The sequence below is a fragment of the Narcine bancroftii genome, chromosome 7 (genome assembly GCF_036971445.1).
Source record: "Narcine bancroftii isolate sNarBan1 chromosome 7, sNarBan1.hap1, whole genome shotgun sequence".
Classification (NCBI taxonomy): domain Eukaryota; kingdom Metazoa; phylum Chordata; class Chondrichthyes; order Torpediniformes; family Narcinidae; genus Narcine; species Narcine bancroftii.
The window spans coordinates 201,207,268-201,223,378 of NC_091475.1; the positions used below are offsets into that span (position 1 = coordinate 201,207,268).

The following is a 16,111-nucleotide window of genomic DNA, read 5'->3' on the forward strand; positions in this document are numbered from 1 at the left end:
GAGATGGAGGGCATGTGAGACATCGTGGATGTAGGTGGGGAGGGATTGGACCAGGGGAGAAAAAATTGAGTCAAGGTAAGATGAAGCTAGTTTGGTGGGCCAAGAGCAAGTGGAAACAATGGGTTTGCCCGGGTAGTTGAGCTTGTGTATCTTAGGTGTAAAGTAAAAATGAGAAATGTGGGGATGGGAAACAATGAGGATGGTGACCATGGAGGGGATGTGATCAGGAGTGATGGAATTGGAGATGGTGTTGGAAACAGTGGCTTGATGAGCTGTGATGGAGGAGGTTTTTGAGTGCTGTCGCCTGGCCTCAGCAAGGTAGAGGTCAGTGTGCCAGGCTACAACACCCTGATCTGCGGGTTTGATGGTGAGGATGGGATTGCTCTGGAGAGAGTGGAGGGCAGAGCATTCAGGGGAAGTAATATTAGAATGTGAGAGAGTTGTGGCGACGTTGAGGCAGTTGAATGATGTCTTGGCAGCAGTTGGAAATAAAAAGATCCAGAGTGGGCAGCTGGCCAAGATGAGGGGTCCAGAAGGAGGAAGAAGGCTTAAAGTGGGAGAAGGAGTCTTTGGTGGTGGGGGGGGGGTGGTGAATCATGGTCATGGAAGTAGGCTCGGAGATGGAGGCGATGGAAGAGGAGTTCAGCATCATGGTGTGTGCAGAACTTATTAAGGTGGGAGCAGAGGGGGAATGAAGATAAGGCCTCTATTGAGGACCGAGTGCTCCATCTCAGAAAGGTCAGAGGGGATAGCAAATACCAAGTAGGAGTCAAAGTGGGAATAGGTGTTGTGGAAGGTGTTGGGGGGGGAGGTGGGGGGAAGGTGAATTCAATTAAAGATATATCATAAAAGTTCTTTGTTTTTTGTCTGGATATTGTCACCTTTTACCATTCAGCATCTACACTTCCTAAATTAAAGGGGAAATCATTCTAAAATTATTTTTAAGTCCCCACTGTTCTCTCACCCTTATTTAAGTTCTATTGTTTAGTGAAGAATCAGGCTTAGTGGAAAAGAGCTGTTGAACACCTATGGCACACACAGAAACAGACTATGTTCACAGGACATCGTGAGATTTGAAGAGAGATGGCTCATCATTTCAGGCTCACATCCTGTCTGCTGTTTTGACTTCATGCTGTCGTCTAGTTCCATATAGCAGGCAAAATGTAAATTCTCTCAACATCCCATGAGCAACATTTAATGGATCCGAATCACACTTGCATCAGAATTAGGGTCATTATTTCAACTCAAGTTGTGTTTATTTGTCACTCATACCATAAACCTTGCAGGGTACAGTGAAAATGAGAGAGCGTTTCTCTAGACCATGAATTTACATGGATAAACCTTTTGTAATTAACATATAAATAACATATCACATAAATATCATGTTACACATGGTAGCTCTGTGTCCCCGGAGTTCACAAGCTTTACATCTTGGGGGGAGAAACCCATCTCGTAATCTGGTCGTTAGGGCCCGAACATTTCGATACCTCTTCCCGGATGGCAGGAGGGAAACAGATTGTGGGAGGGATGTGTGGGAGGGATTGTGGGAGGGATATTTATGGCTTTCCGCAAACAATTGGAATGTCCATCAGGGCAGGGAGAGAGACCCCTATAATCCTCTCAGCAGCCTTTACTATCCGTTGCAGGGACTTGTGGTCTGAGATGGTACAGTCCCCAAAGCAGGCAGTGATGCATTTACATTGGATGCTCTCAATGCATCCCCTGTAGAATGGAATGAGGGTGGAGGGTGGAAGCTGAACTTTCATCAACCTCCGCAGGGAGTAGAGCCATTGTTGGGCCTTCTTGGCAATGGATCTGGTGTTGGGGACCAGGAGAGATCCTCCATCAGGTGCACACCAAGGAATTTGGTGCTCTTGACTAGCTCGACGGTGGAGCCAGTGGAAATGGTTCCCCCTGGGATCTCCTGAAATTGACCACCATCTCCTTTGTTTTGTTGACATTCAGGTGTAGGTTGTTGTGTTTGAAGTAGTCTATTAGCAATTGCACCTCCCTTCTGTAAACAGACTCATCATTCTTGCTGATGAGCCCCTACCATGATTATGTTAATAATGATGTTTGTGAACTCAATGGGTGAAGTGTATATTATTGATTTGAATTTCTACACTAAAGGTTTCTGAAATCCAAAAGAATCCCAAACATTTGAGGGGATCAAGTGGGAACTTGAAAATGGTGAGGAAGATCTACCATGGTGTTCTCAGATGATGAACAGACTTGAGGAATCACATGGCCTACACCTGATCCTATTTCTTATGTTCATTTTGTGTGTCATATCAATTTAATTGCCGCTGAAGCAATGAACAAGTTGCAAAGGAAAAAACTCTGGAATGGGATGTTTTGATGAAATTGTACAAAGCATTGGTGAGGCCAAGTTTGGAATTCCGTGTGCAGTTTTGGTCACCAAATTATAGGAAGGATATAAACAAAATAGAGAGAGTGCAGAGAAGGTTCACGAGAATGTTGACAGGATGTCCAGGGTTTGAGTTATAGAGAAAGGTTGAGCAGCCTGAGGCTTTTTTCTCTGGAGCTTAGAAGATAGAGGGGGGATTTGATGGATATGTTCAAGATTTTAAAAGGGACAGAGAGAGTCAACATGGATAGGCTTTTTCAATTAAGAGTGGGGGATATTCAAACCAGAGGCCATGGTTTGAGATTGCAGGGGGAAAATTATAAGGGGAACATGATAGGTAATTTCTTCATGCAAAGGGTGGTTGGGATGTGAAATAAGCTTCCGGCAGAGGTGGTTGAAGCAAGGACGTTATTTACATTTAAGGAAAGACTGGATAATTACATGGAGGGGAGAGGATTGGAGGGGTATGGACCAGGTGCTGGTCAGTGGGACTAGGAGGGTGGGGATTTGTTCCGGCATGGACTAGTAGGGCCGAACTGGCCTGTTCTGTGCTGTATATGGTTGTATGGTTATATAAAAATAGAAAATGATTGATGGGTCATTCAGAACACTAGAACCAAGCAGATGGGCCAAAGGTCCTCCTGCTGCACTGTATCATCATGGGGACAGTGATGAAGAAGCTCATTTCCATGTTAATCGGAGCAAGTGCAGGAGTTAATTCTCACAGAAAGAAGTAGAAACTCACTGTTGGAGGAAGAGATGGAAAAGCTCGAAGTTCACATGAAGGAAAATGATAAGATCAAATGCAGGTTAACATGCGACAGTGGTGGTCAGAAAGGTTCAGGTCGAGCTGAAGGAACATTTCATTTTCTGAGTTCCAGACATTTTTATCAATAATTGTATTAATCATTATAAGCTTTTAATGGCAAATATTGAGTATATTACTGAAATATGGGATGAAGATTGAGCATGGGTTTCATTATGGCTCAAGGAAGTGATGAAATTTATTGTTCCATTTTGAATATTTTTTAAATTCTACTTCAAACTTTCCAAATGAATCTGCTTTCACCAGCACTTTAGAGCCTTGCCTTTCAGACTATGAGTAAATTTTTTTTTAATTGAATTGTCCCAAATTCTGGCTGATTGCTTTAAATCAATGCCCTCTAGCTATTGAGACTCCTGCCGAAGTGTTTCTCTCCAAGCTCAATCTCTCTCAAATTATGAAGGAAATAGAACATCGAACACTACAGTAAAGAAATGGCCCTTCAGCCCACAGTGCCGAACTGATCTATATAAACCTACTCAACCAACTCAACCTTCCCTACCCATAACCCTCTGTTTTGTTGGATCCATGTGCCTGTCTGAGTCTTAAATGTCCCTATTCCACCAGCCTCTACCATCACCCCTGGCAGTACATTCCAGGCACCCATTATCCTCTGTAAAATAACTACCCCTGATGTCTACCCTAAACATTCCTCCTCTCACCTTGTACACAAATGTCCTCAGGTGTTTGCTACTCTTGCCCCCAGAAAAGGTGGTGGATGTCCTCTCATAATCTTGCAAACCTCCATTAAGTCACTTGTCATCTTTCATCACTCCCGACAGAAAAGCCCCAGCTCTGTTAAACTTACCTCATAAGTTTCCAATCCAGGCAACGTGCTGGTAAATCTCCTCTGCACCCTCTCCATATCTTCCACATTCTTCCAGTCATAAGGTGACCAGGACCAAACACATTATTGCAAGTGTAGTCTAACCAGAGTTTTACAGAGCTGCAGCATTACATCATGACTTGAATTCAATCTCCCGACAAATGAAAGCCACCATACCAGAAGATTTTGCACCTCATTCCCACGTCGGCATGTCTGTCAAACTAAGGCTACCCGAAAATTGGAAGGGTTACACCTAATATTCTCCTTAGGCACTCTCCAACTGGTTTACTCTAGATAACTCCCATTCTCCCTCTCTTCCCCATCCCTGTCAACCTACATGGCAAACTTGAGAAATTTATGGATTTGGACCCCAAGATCCCTCTGTTCTTCCACATTATTAAGAATCCTGCCATTAACCATGTACTTTGCCTTCAAGCCTTCGAAAATGCATAACTTATTAAGCTCCATTATTAAACAAGCCCCTTCATCATTTCTGAAGAGAGCAATTGCATTATTTCATCTCAATCTAGGATAAGACTCCTTCATACTTTAAAGATATTTATCAGGCCTTTGTTCAGCTTTGTCAATCATCCAGCTCTAGGAAGGATGTCATTAAGTTGGAAAAAGGGCCAAAAAATTGGCATGGATATTACAATAACTGAGGGGATATAAGGAGAGATTGGATAGGCTGGGAATTTTTTACCCTGGTGTTACGGAGACTGAGGCATAATGTTTTACGGGTATATAAAATATTGAGGGGCAAAATCTTGGTTAGCATAGCGGTTAGCACAATGCTCTTACAGCTCCAGTGACTTGGGTTCGAATCCAGCGCTGTCTGTAAGAAGTATCTATGTTCTTCTTATGTCTGTGTGGGTTTTCTCTGGGTGGTCCGGTCTCCTCCCACCTTTTAAAAACATATGGGGGTTGTAGACCCACTGGGTTTAAATGGGCAGCACAGGATCTTAGAGCAAAAGGGACCATTACCGTGTAGTATGGCTAAAATAAATAAATAGATAGCATTAATACCTACAGCCTTTACCCAGGGTTGGGGAGTCTAAAAGTAATATAGATCTAAGGTGACAGGGTGAATGATTTAAAAATCTCTTGAGGAATAAGGCTTTTAATACTGACGTTGGTGCGTGTATGGAATGAGTTGGCAGAGGAAGATGTATAATTAAGAGACATTTAGAGTAAAACACGAAAGTCTGCAGACACTGTGATCAAAGTAAAACATAATACACGATAGACTCAGCAGGTCAAACAGTGTATTCTATTCTTTTCTTTCTTTGGCTTGGCTTCGCGGACGAAGATTTATGAAGGGGGGTAAAAAGTCCACGTCAGCTGCAGGCTCGTTTGTGGCTGACAAGTCCGATGCGGGACAGGCAGACACGGTTGCAGCGGCTGCAGGGGAAAATTGGTTGGTTGGGGTTGGGTGTTGGGTTTTTCCTCCTTTGCCTTTTGTCAGTGAGGTGGGCTCTGCGGTCTTCTTCAAAGGAGGTTGCTGCCCGCCAAACTGTGAGGCGCCAAGATGCACGGTTTGAGGTGAGATCAGCCCACTGGCGGTGGTCAATTTGGCAGGCACCAAGAGATTTCTTTAGGCAGTCCTTGTACCTTTTCTTTGGTGCACCTCTGTCACGGTGGCCAGTGGAGAGTTCGCCATATAACACGATCTTGGCAAGGCGATGGTCCTCCATTCTGGAGACGTGACCCATCCAGCGCAGCTGGATCTTCAGCAGCGTGGACTCGATGCTGTCGACCTCTGCCATCTCGAGTACTTCGACGTTAGGGATGAAAGTGCTCCAATGGATGTTGAGGATGGAGCGGAGACAACGCTGGTGGAAGCGTTCTAGGAGCCGTAGGTGATGCCGGTAGAGGACCCATGATTCGGAGCCGAACAGAAGTGTGGGTATGACAACGGCTCTGTATACGCTTATCTTTGTGAGGTTTTTCAGTTGGTTGTTTTTCCAGACTCTTTTGTGTAGTCTTCCAAAGGCGCTATTTGCCTTGGCGAGTCTGTTGTCTATCTCATTGTCGATCCTAGCATCTGATGAAATGGTGCAGCCGAGATAGGTAAACTGGTTGACCGTTTTGAGTTTTGTGTGCCCGATGGAGATGTGGGGGGGCTGGTAGTCATGGTGGGGAGCTGGCTGATGGAGGACCTCAGTTTTCTTCAGGCTGACTTCCAGTCCAAACATTTTGGCAGTTTCCGCAAAGCAGGACGTCAAGCGCTGAAGAGCTGGCTCTGAATGGGCAACTAAAGCGGCATCGTCTGCAAAGAGTAGTTCACGGACAAGTTTCTCTTGTGTCTTGGTGTGAGCTTGCAGGCGCCTCAGATTGAAGAGACTGCCCGCACGGATGGCAGTGTATTCTATATAGCAAAGATTAAAAACAGTGTTTTGGGTTTGAGCCCTTCTTTCAGGTATGAGAAAAATGTAGGCAACCACCTGAATTAAAATGGTCGGGTGAGGGGCAGGGAGTGGAGCCCAGGCTCACAGGTAAGGTAATAGGTGGATGAGGGATGGAGGGCACCACAGCAACCAAGGAGACAGGGGTCGGCTCTGCAAATGGAGAGAGATGGGATGGAGATCTGGGGGAATGGAGGCAGAGGGATGGGGAAGAGAGGGAGAATGGGGAGTTATCTAGAGTAAACCAGAGGTCGATGTTGATGCCATCCAGTTGGAGAGTGCCTAAGGAGAATATTAGGTGTAACCCTTCCAATTTTCGGGTAGCCTTAGTTTGACAGACATGCCGACGTGGGAGTGAGGTGCAAAATCGAAATGGTTGGGTACCTGGAGATCCTTGTCATTGATGCAGACAGAACAAATATGCTCAGCGAAGCGATCCCCAGTCCGCGTCCAGTTTCTCCATTGAAGAGAAGGCCACAAAGCAAGCACCGGATGCAGTAGATGACTCCTGCAGATCCACAAGTGAAGTGTGGCTGCACTAGAAAGGACTGTGTGGGGCCCCGAATGGTTGTGAGGGGGGAGATGTGGGTGCAAGTGTGGCACATCCTGCAGTGACAGGGGAAGGAGCTTGAGACATTTGGATGGATACATTAATAGGAGCGTTTGAGAAGGAAATGAAACATTCTTCCTTCTGATTCTTTTCCCAAACACTTCATTCAGTATCCTCAATTCTCAAACTAGCCTCCAAAGGAAACTGCCTATATTTAAATTCCTCCTCTTTTTCAAGTTGATCAATCACTTCTGTCTCTCTGATAACCTCATTACTAAATTCTCTCATCCTAGCATTTATTCATTAGATCTATTCTGCACCCTTTCCAGAAACCTTTCATTGAGTGGCTAAGCCCTGTGCAGAAGTATCTCAAACTCCTCAAGATGATATTATTCCAGGATGCAAAAGTCCTCTCTACACAGAATTTACAAAACTTATTAATATGTTGAGCTGATAACACTACAGCTAGGTAGAAGACCATGTACTTTGTTTTTATGTGTATAATTTTTACACAAAAATTATATGGCACGATTAGGGTAGTGGTTAGGGCATTGCTGTTTCAGTGCTAGCGATCGGTGTGGGGGTTCGAATCCCACATCGTCCGTAAGGAGTTTGTGCATTCTCCCCTTGTCTGCACGGGCTTCCTCTGGGTTCTCCGGTTTCCTCCCTCCGTTCAAAATATCCTGGGGTTGTAATTGGGCTCATGGGCCGAAAGAGCCTGTTACTGTGCTGTATGTCTAAATTTACAAAATAAAGTTTACAGTTGAAATGTTAAAAAAAAACTCTGCCATTATTAGCTCAGGATCAAGATGCTGTTTTTACTAATTTCCTAACTTTTCCTGCCACTTTCAAAGAATTGTGCAGATGCATTCATGTAACGCGATTCTCCTGCACATTTTCCAGTCGTGCCTTCTAGCTCAAACTGTCTTTTCTCACTTCACTTTCACATCTACAATCTGACTAATTTTTTTTTAATGAATGGAAACTGGAGGTGTAAAACTTTGGTTAGGTGGCAGTATTGTGTATCATTCTGGATGCCCCATTACAGGAAGTATGTGAAGGTTTTGCAAACGATAGAGAAAAGTTTGACCAGAATGATGCCTAGTTTAGAGGGAATGAGGCATGGAGAGAGGTTAGAGAAATTGGATTGATTTCCCTGGACATCGGAGGCTGAGGAGAATCCCAATAGAAGTTTATAAAATTATGAGAAATATAGGTGGGATTTTTTTTTCCAGGGTTAAAAAAAATACCATACACCGGAGGAACAACATACAAAAGTGCTAGAGGAACACTTTTGTGCATTGTTTCAGTTCTCTAACATCTCGTTACTTCTTGTTTTCACATACAGAAGAATATTTAAGGCAGATGTGTTGTGCAAGTGTTGTACACAGTGCCTGGAATGGGCCGCAAGGATAAATGGTGGAAGCTAATACAATTCAAAACGTACCAGGGGTTGTAGGCTAATTGGGTGTATGTGGGCAGTATGGGGCTGCGGGCCGAAACAGCCTGTAACCACGTTGTATGTTAAAATTTAAAATTTTTAAATTTAAATTTAATATTTCTTTGTAGCATTTCCAGAGGCTCCAAGATATACCCATGAATATGAAGGGAATCTACCATGTGCAAGGTTAATATGGATATCATGTCTGGTCCAGTCATTCCAGGCCATGGGGCCTGTTCATGTGCTGCACTAGGTAACTGCCACTGCTTCCATTTGTCCCTTCCCCAGAGTTTAAAGCAGGAATGCATGAGATCAAATCAAATTTACAATACACTTTGGAGCATAAGAGACCATTTTTCATTTGGCCATCTTGAGCTCTCAGTAACCTTTTCAAAAAGCTGAAAATATGTATCTATATCTCCCTCATCAAAAGGAGGAACTAGATTTACCTCTCTACTAGCCAAAAACCTCTCCCCAGGAGTTACAGCCTCAATTCTCTTACCTCTCTCAGTCTCGATTTTTAACTTCTCTAATTGAAACTGTCTGTCCCATTCAATTTCCTCCCTCTGTTTGTCACCTACCTCTAACTCGAATTCCTTCTGTTTTTCAGTTTGCTCTGTTTCATATATCCATTGTTTTTCAGCCTCCTCTCTTTGTTTTTCATCTTCCTCTGCCTCAAATTCTTGTCTCTGCCACTCAAAGTTCCGTTTCTCTCTTTCTTCCAACACCCTCCCTTTCTCTTTCCTCATCCACCCTCACTTTCTCCAACACCAATTGCAATTCAAAAGATCTATCCTCCGGAAAAATTATATGTCTTTTTCAACAAAATTTCCCTCACCTATATAATATTTCACTGTAATCCTTTGCATTTGTATTTTCCTTATCCAAGGTTTGACTTCAGTCAGTTTTACTGCCTGACAAATGACCATCAGTTCCTCTTTTCTGCAGCTCCTGTAGCGGATGGTTGTGACAAAAAATGTATCAACATCCATTGCTGCTGTTTTTCACACTCAAGCTTTAAATTAGAATGGAAAAACCGATTAACTAATGTGATAGTACAGATTCCATCGCCAATGTGTATATGTACAGATTGTAGTGTAGGATGATTTCGCGCCTTTGTTTTTGTACAGGGTGATGATGGTGACATCACGAAGCTCCTGAGGCAGTTTTCCTTGGTCCCAGCAAAGCTTGAAAACCTCATGCAGTTTGGCATGCAGTTTTGCCGCCAGCCTTCCAGACCTCTGGGGGGGGGGGGATTCCATCCATACCTGCTGCTTTGCCACTTTTCAGTTGTTCAATTGCCTTATATGTCTCTTCCCGGGTGAGGACCTCATCCAGCTCTAGCCTTAGGGGCTGTTGAGGGAGCTGGAGCAGGGCGGAATCTTGGACTGAGCGGTGGGCACTGAAAAGAGATTGGAAGTGTTCTGACCTTCGGTTGAGGATGGAGATCTTGTCGCTGAGGAGGACTTTGCTGTCTGAGCTGCGCAGCGGGCTTTGGACTTGGGGTGAGGGGCCGTACACAGCCTTTAGAGCCTCGTAAAAACCCCTGAAGTCACCAATGTCCGCGCTGAGCTGGGTTCATTTGGCGAGGCTAGTCCACCACTCATTTTGGATCTCCCGGAGTTTGCGCTGAAGATGGCTGCATGCGCGACATTCATTGGAGCGACTTCATCCCTAACATCGAAGTACTCGAGATGGCAGAGGCCGACAGCATTGAATCCACGCTGTTGAAGATCCAACTGCGCTGGGTAGGTCACGTCTCTAGAATGGAGGACCATGGCCTTCCCAAGATCGTGTTATATGGAGAGCTCTCCACTGGCACCAAAGAAGAGGTACAAGGACTGCCTAAAGAAATCTCTTGGTGCCTGCCACATTGACCACCGTCAGTGGGCTGATATCACCTCAAACCGTGCATCTTGTCGCCTCACAGTTTGGCGGGCAGCAACTGCATTTGAAGAAGACCGCAGAGCCCACCTCACTGACAAAAGACAAAAGAGGAAAAACCCAACACCCAACCCCAACTAACAAATTTTTCCCTGCAACCGCTTCAACCGTGTCTGCCTGTCCCGCATCGGACTTCAGCCACAAACGAGCCTGCAGCTGACGTGGACATTTACCCCTCCATAAATCTTCATCCGCGAAGCCAAGCCAAAGAAGAAAGAAGTGTAGGATGACTGTGATTGGCTGAGAGTGTAGCCACACCTACTGGCAGGTCTTAAAGGATTGCTCCTAGCCAGACCAGGTCATTCTGGACTGGTCGACCTACTTGTGATATGCTCCAGTCTTTTAGTTAATAAAAGCCTTGGTTTGGATTAACGTCTTTGGTTCTTTCGACATGCACTACAACTAATAAACCACAAAAACTCCAAATGTTTAAGATCCCAAAACCCCAATATTTAATTCAAAATGATCAGCCCCCTAAATGTTACGAGCCCAGAGGACCATAAAACCCAGCAGCAATAGAAATTCACCAAGACAAATGGTTACTTGAACAAAATTTGCTTTTAATTATGTTTAAACATGAAAACAGAATCAAATTTTATCTTATTATTATTAACTTACGTTACAGAGTTCTGTGCTGTGTATTGGCCTATATGTTGTGTGGTCTTATGTTATAAAGTGACAGTTTGACTTACAGAGCCAAGTTGAAGGTGGACTGCTGAGAGAGTGGAAGACATACTGAGCATGTGCAGAAAATGATCTAAAAAGTTCTGGACTTGGACGATAAACCACCACTAGGGGTGCTGTGGAGTGGAAGGAGGCCCAGAGCAGGAATCATGGCCTGGAGGACAGTTTAGAATGTTGGGATTTCAAAAAGGATGAACATTCCAAAGGCAGCCAGAAGGATCTGGACCAAGCCAGTGGTTTCTCTCTCTGCAAGCAACACAAGACAACTTCGAATTTTGTGCTCTCTCTTACTCTCTCTCTCTCTCTCCCTCAAAGATCTTTTGGCTTCAGTTTACCAAAGAAACTGAATTTTGCTTCGGTTGATATCGAAGCTTTGTGAGTCTTGTGTGTTTTGTGTTTGTTTTGTGTCTAAGTTTTTCTGTGGTCTGGTTGGAAATATAACTTTGACTTTAATTACATCTGTTATATTTAGGCTGGGGAATTTATTATTTTGTTATAGAGATTTGCATAGTAACCAGTGGGTATTGATACAAAAGGGGGGATTTTGAATTAAAGTTTGAAGGTGAATTTTTTGTTAATAAAGTAATTGTTCATCTTTACCCCTGTGTGATCTGCCTTCTTTGTGGTTGCTGGTTTGATCTTGTAACATAATTTGGGGACATCGTCTGGGATCAAACCAATTTGGAAGCTTTAGGTACGATTGACTTGTGCTTAATTATCAGTCGTCTGAGTTTGACTCAACCTCCAGCTTGAAATTAAAAATAAACGGTGAGTGTATAAATCACCAGCAGAAAACCAGCAACTATGAATATTGACCAGTTCATAGCGAACCCTTCAGTGGTTCATTTAAAAATGGCTGAAAAGTCAGAACTGATGGTTATAGATGGCAAGTTAAAACTTCTTACAGTAAGAACTGGGATGAAAAAAGGAAATTGCCCGAAAGATTGTTAAGCACTATGTAGGAAAGGGGGTATTTGAAGAAGCTGCATTAGAACAGTTTCCAAAGGAGAAAACTTCAGAGGAAGTAAAGTTGGCTTTGAGAAAACTAAAGTTAGAGGAAAAAAGAGAGGCAAGAAAGGAAAGCCAAATGGGAAGCAATAAGCCAGGCAGAAATGGAGGAGAGAAAGAACAGAAGCATGAGCTAGAACTAGCTAAATTAAAGCTGACCCTGACACAGGGAAAGAGAGAAGCCCAAAACCCACATGCTGGTCAGGAGGAGAGGTTTCTGGTCAGTAGAGAAGTGAGGTTAGTTCCTCCATTTGAGGAAGCTGAAATGGACCAGTATTTTTAGCATTTTGAGAAAGTAGTTGTAAATTTAAAATGGCCACCAGACCAGTGGTCACTCCTGCTACAAAGTGTTCTTAAAGGGAAAGCCCAACAGGTGGACTCGAGTCTCACTGTACAACAAGCAGCTGATTACTAATTTGTAAAGCAGGCTATACTCCAATCTTACGAACTAGTCCCAGAGGCTTAAAGAAAAAAGTTCAGGAGTTTAATAAAAGCAGCAACACAATCTTACCTGGATTTTACTTATAAGACGTTTGTGTGTTTTGATCGGTGGTGTGCTGCAATGAAAGTAGAAAATAACTTTGATTTATTGAGGGAAATCATTCTGATGTTTTTTAAAAAATTTTTATTTTTCACACTATGAACCATATTGACCAAAATACTCATAAACATTTCCCTCTTTGATATACAGTGTCATTTTCTCCCCTTTTCCCCCTCCCTTCCCTCTCTCCTTCCCACCCCCTCTCCACCCTAAACGTTCAACATATATGATACATTAAACCCATTAAACAATGTCATCACACAATCAAAATAAACAAGAAAATTGTGTCATCTACTTTTACACACTGGGTCAGTTCATTTCTTCTCATTCTGTCATTTTAGGGGGTGGAGGTCCGCGGTAGGACTTCTCTGTTGTGTTCCATGTATGGTTTCCAAATTTGTTCGAATACTGTGATGTTATTTCTTAAATTATGTGTTATTTCTTAAATTATGTGTTATTTTTTTCCAATGAAATACATTTATTCATTTCTATGTATTTCTTTATTCATTTCTGAACCTGGAAATGAGAAGATAGCCTGGGAAATCATTCTGATTGAGGAGATTCAAAATTATATTCCTGAAAATATTCTTCAAGTGTACTTGACAGAGAAAAACATAAAAACTTGTCAAGAATTGGCTAAATTTGCAGAGAATATGCTTTAACCCACAAGCCTAAGTGGACACCAGGGAAAACTTTTCAAAGGAATCATGCTGATAATCCAAGTAGAGTAGAAAGAAAATCAAGAAGTGAAGTTAAAGGAAAAGAGGAAGAGAAATGGGGGAAGGAAAAAAATTGATCGTTATTTGTCACTATTGTAAGAAGCCAGGGCACATAATAACAAATTGTCCTGTACTGAAAAGGAAGAAAGAGAGAGGGGTGGTACCAACTGCCTGTGTTCAATGTGAGAAAGTTAGGGATATTTTTAAACCATTTATGACTGAAGGTTTCATTTCAGTTAAAGAAGGATCCAATCAAGTGTCAGTTAAAATCCTGCGTGTTACTGGAGCAGCCGAATCGCTTATATTAAGCAACGTTTTGAATTTTGGTGAGGAGATCGATACTGGAGATGTGAATTTAATTAAATGCATTGGTGGTGAAACAGAGCCTATACCATTTCATAGAATAGTGATGAAATCTGACTTAGTTAATGGCCCAGTTATGAAAGGAATAAGATCAAGTCTGCCAGTGGATGGAGTTTCTCTTTTGTTAGGGAATGATTTAGTAGAGGGTAAAGTCATAGAGGAAAGTAAGGAGGAGATAAGTTTTGTGGAAGGTCATGGAGCACAGAAAGTGATAAGCCCCAGGCTGGAAAATTCTATAGTTTTGCAAAACTTAGACACCAAGTTAATGCATTTGACTAAATCAGAAAGGGAAGTACTTATGAAATTTAAGGATATATTCCCAGATGTTCTAAGAACTACTGTGGCTTGTCATGATATGGAGGTCAGTGATGCTCAGCCTATTAAGCAGCATCCTTACCGAATTAATCAGGAAAAGTGCAGTTTGTTGGATCAAGAAGTGAATTATATGCTCAAAAATGACATCATCCGAAAATCAGATTCAAATTGGAGTTCACCCTGTGTTCTGGTGCCTAAGCCTGATGGCTCAATGAGGTATTGTGCAGATTATGTTTTGTTTAAATTAAACTTTATTTATTTGAAAAATAATTAATAGTAATACAAAATACATTCCATAAAGAGAATTTTATATTAATATATATATTAAAGAAAACAAAAAGAAAGAAAAAAGATAAGAGAGAAAAAAATTAAATCAAATCCCCACCCCTCCCCAACCCATCAGCCAGTTCTCTTAAGGAGAGCTAAAAATATATAAACAGAAACTAAAAGTATATAATAAATCGAAATATATCTAAATGCATATATTCCAAATATGGTAACCACTTATTAGCAAAAAAATAATAATTGTCATGCAGATTATATGTATTTTTTTCCATAACAGTACAAGCTTTCAATTCATTATGCTATCGCATTATATTAATCACTATATTATCTTTCCATGTACTTGTTACACATTTTTGAGCTACAGACAATGCTAAATATATAAATGCAATTTGAAATTTATCCAACCCTAATCCATTTAAAGGAATCATATTACCCATTAAAAAAAAATATATGGATCTAATGGTAACTTAAAATTATATAATTTTTTCAAAATTAACTTAATTTCATCCCAGAATTGTTGTACATGCACACAAGACCAAACAGCATGTCAATAAGTTCCAGTACATACACCACATCTGAAACAAGAATCCGAATGATTAAAACCATATTTTTTCAATTTCTCTGGAGTTAAATACAACTGATGTAGAAAATTATAATTAACCATTCCGTACCGCACATTCATCAATTTATTAACACGATCATGACACGTATCTGCCCAATAATCTTCAGGAAAAACAAAAGCTAAATCATTTTCCCATTTAAGCTTAGACTGCTCCCATTCCGTTATCCATATTATCTTGTAATACTTGGAACATAACAGAAATATAACCCCTTTTGGTATAGAAGAAATCAAAGACTCGAATTCCGTCAATAAAGGTAAAATCATCTCTCTAACATACAGACTTTTCACCAAAGATTGAAGTTGACAATAAACAAATAAAGAATTTTCAGCAATATCAAAACACTCTTTCAATTAATTGAAAGAAAGAAACTGACCTTATACAAAACAATCCTGTAATGTTTTTATACCCTTAGAATCCCAACTCTTTAAATGACTATTAAACATTGAAAAAGAAATAAGCTGATTATTATATAATGGAGTTAAAATTGACAATTTACCTTTTGATTCTAAAATCTTATTTTTTTTAATCCATAGTTTTAATAGATGTTTTAATATCAGCATATTATATTCCCTCATCAAATTTACATTCCATCAAAATATAAATTGATACACCTCGACTTCAGAAATACAAGCCATCTCAACTTTAGCCCAATTCAGGGGATGGTCCAAATCCATCAATCTACTAATAAATTTCATCTGGGCTGCTTCATAATAATTTTGAAAATGAGGTAATTGAAGCCCACCTAATGCATACTTCCAAGTAAGTTTATGTAATGCTACCCGTGGTAGTTTACCTTTCCATAAAAATTCTCTCATAACTTTATTTAAATCCTGAAAGAAACTCTTTGAAAGAGAACACGGTATTAATAGAAATAAATATTGAATACGAGGAAAAAAATTCATCTTAATACAGTTAACTCAACCAATTAAAGTTAACAGAAGATCTTACCACTTAATTAAATCTGCTTTAATCTTTTTTAATAATGGAACATAATTTAACTTGTATAAAGATTGATACTCAGTATTTACAATTATTCCTAAATATTTAATTTTTATCAGATCATTTCAGTTTTATAATATTTTTACACTCTGAATAATCTCCCTCTCCAACTGGCAAAATTTCACTCTTGTCCCAGTTAACTTTATATCCAGACAATATTCCATATTGTAATAAACATTCCCTCAAATGTGGCAATGATTGTTCTGGGTTTGTTAAA

General features: G+C 41.1%; 1 protein-coding gene across 3 annotated transcripts in view; it reads right to left on the bottom strand.

The window, feature by feature from the left end:
• Positions 1-16,111, bottom strand: part of LOC138739614 (P2Y purinoceptor 8-like) — a 73,205-nt gene that overhangs the window by 7,489 nt on the left and 49,605 nt on the right. For 2 of the 3 annotated variants that reach the window (XM_069892008.1, XM_069892009.1), the window contains exon 2: positions 12,561-12,606. The gene's annotated coding sequence lies outside the window, so the exon portion shown is untranslated. Of the gene's footprint in view, positions 1-8,994; positions 9,083-12,560; positions 12,607-16,111 lie in introns of those variants that run through there. The other variant, XM_069892010.1, reaches the window with a different exon arrangement.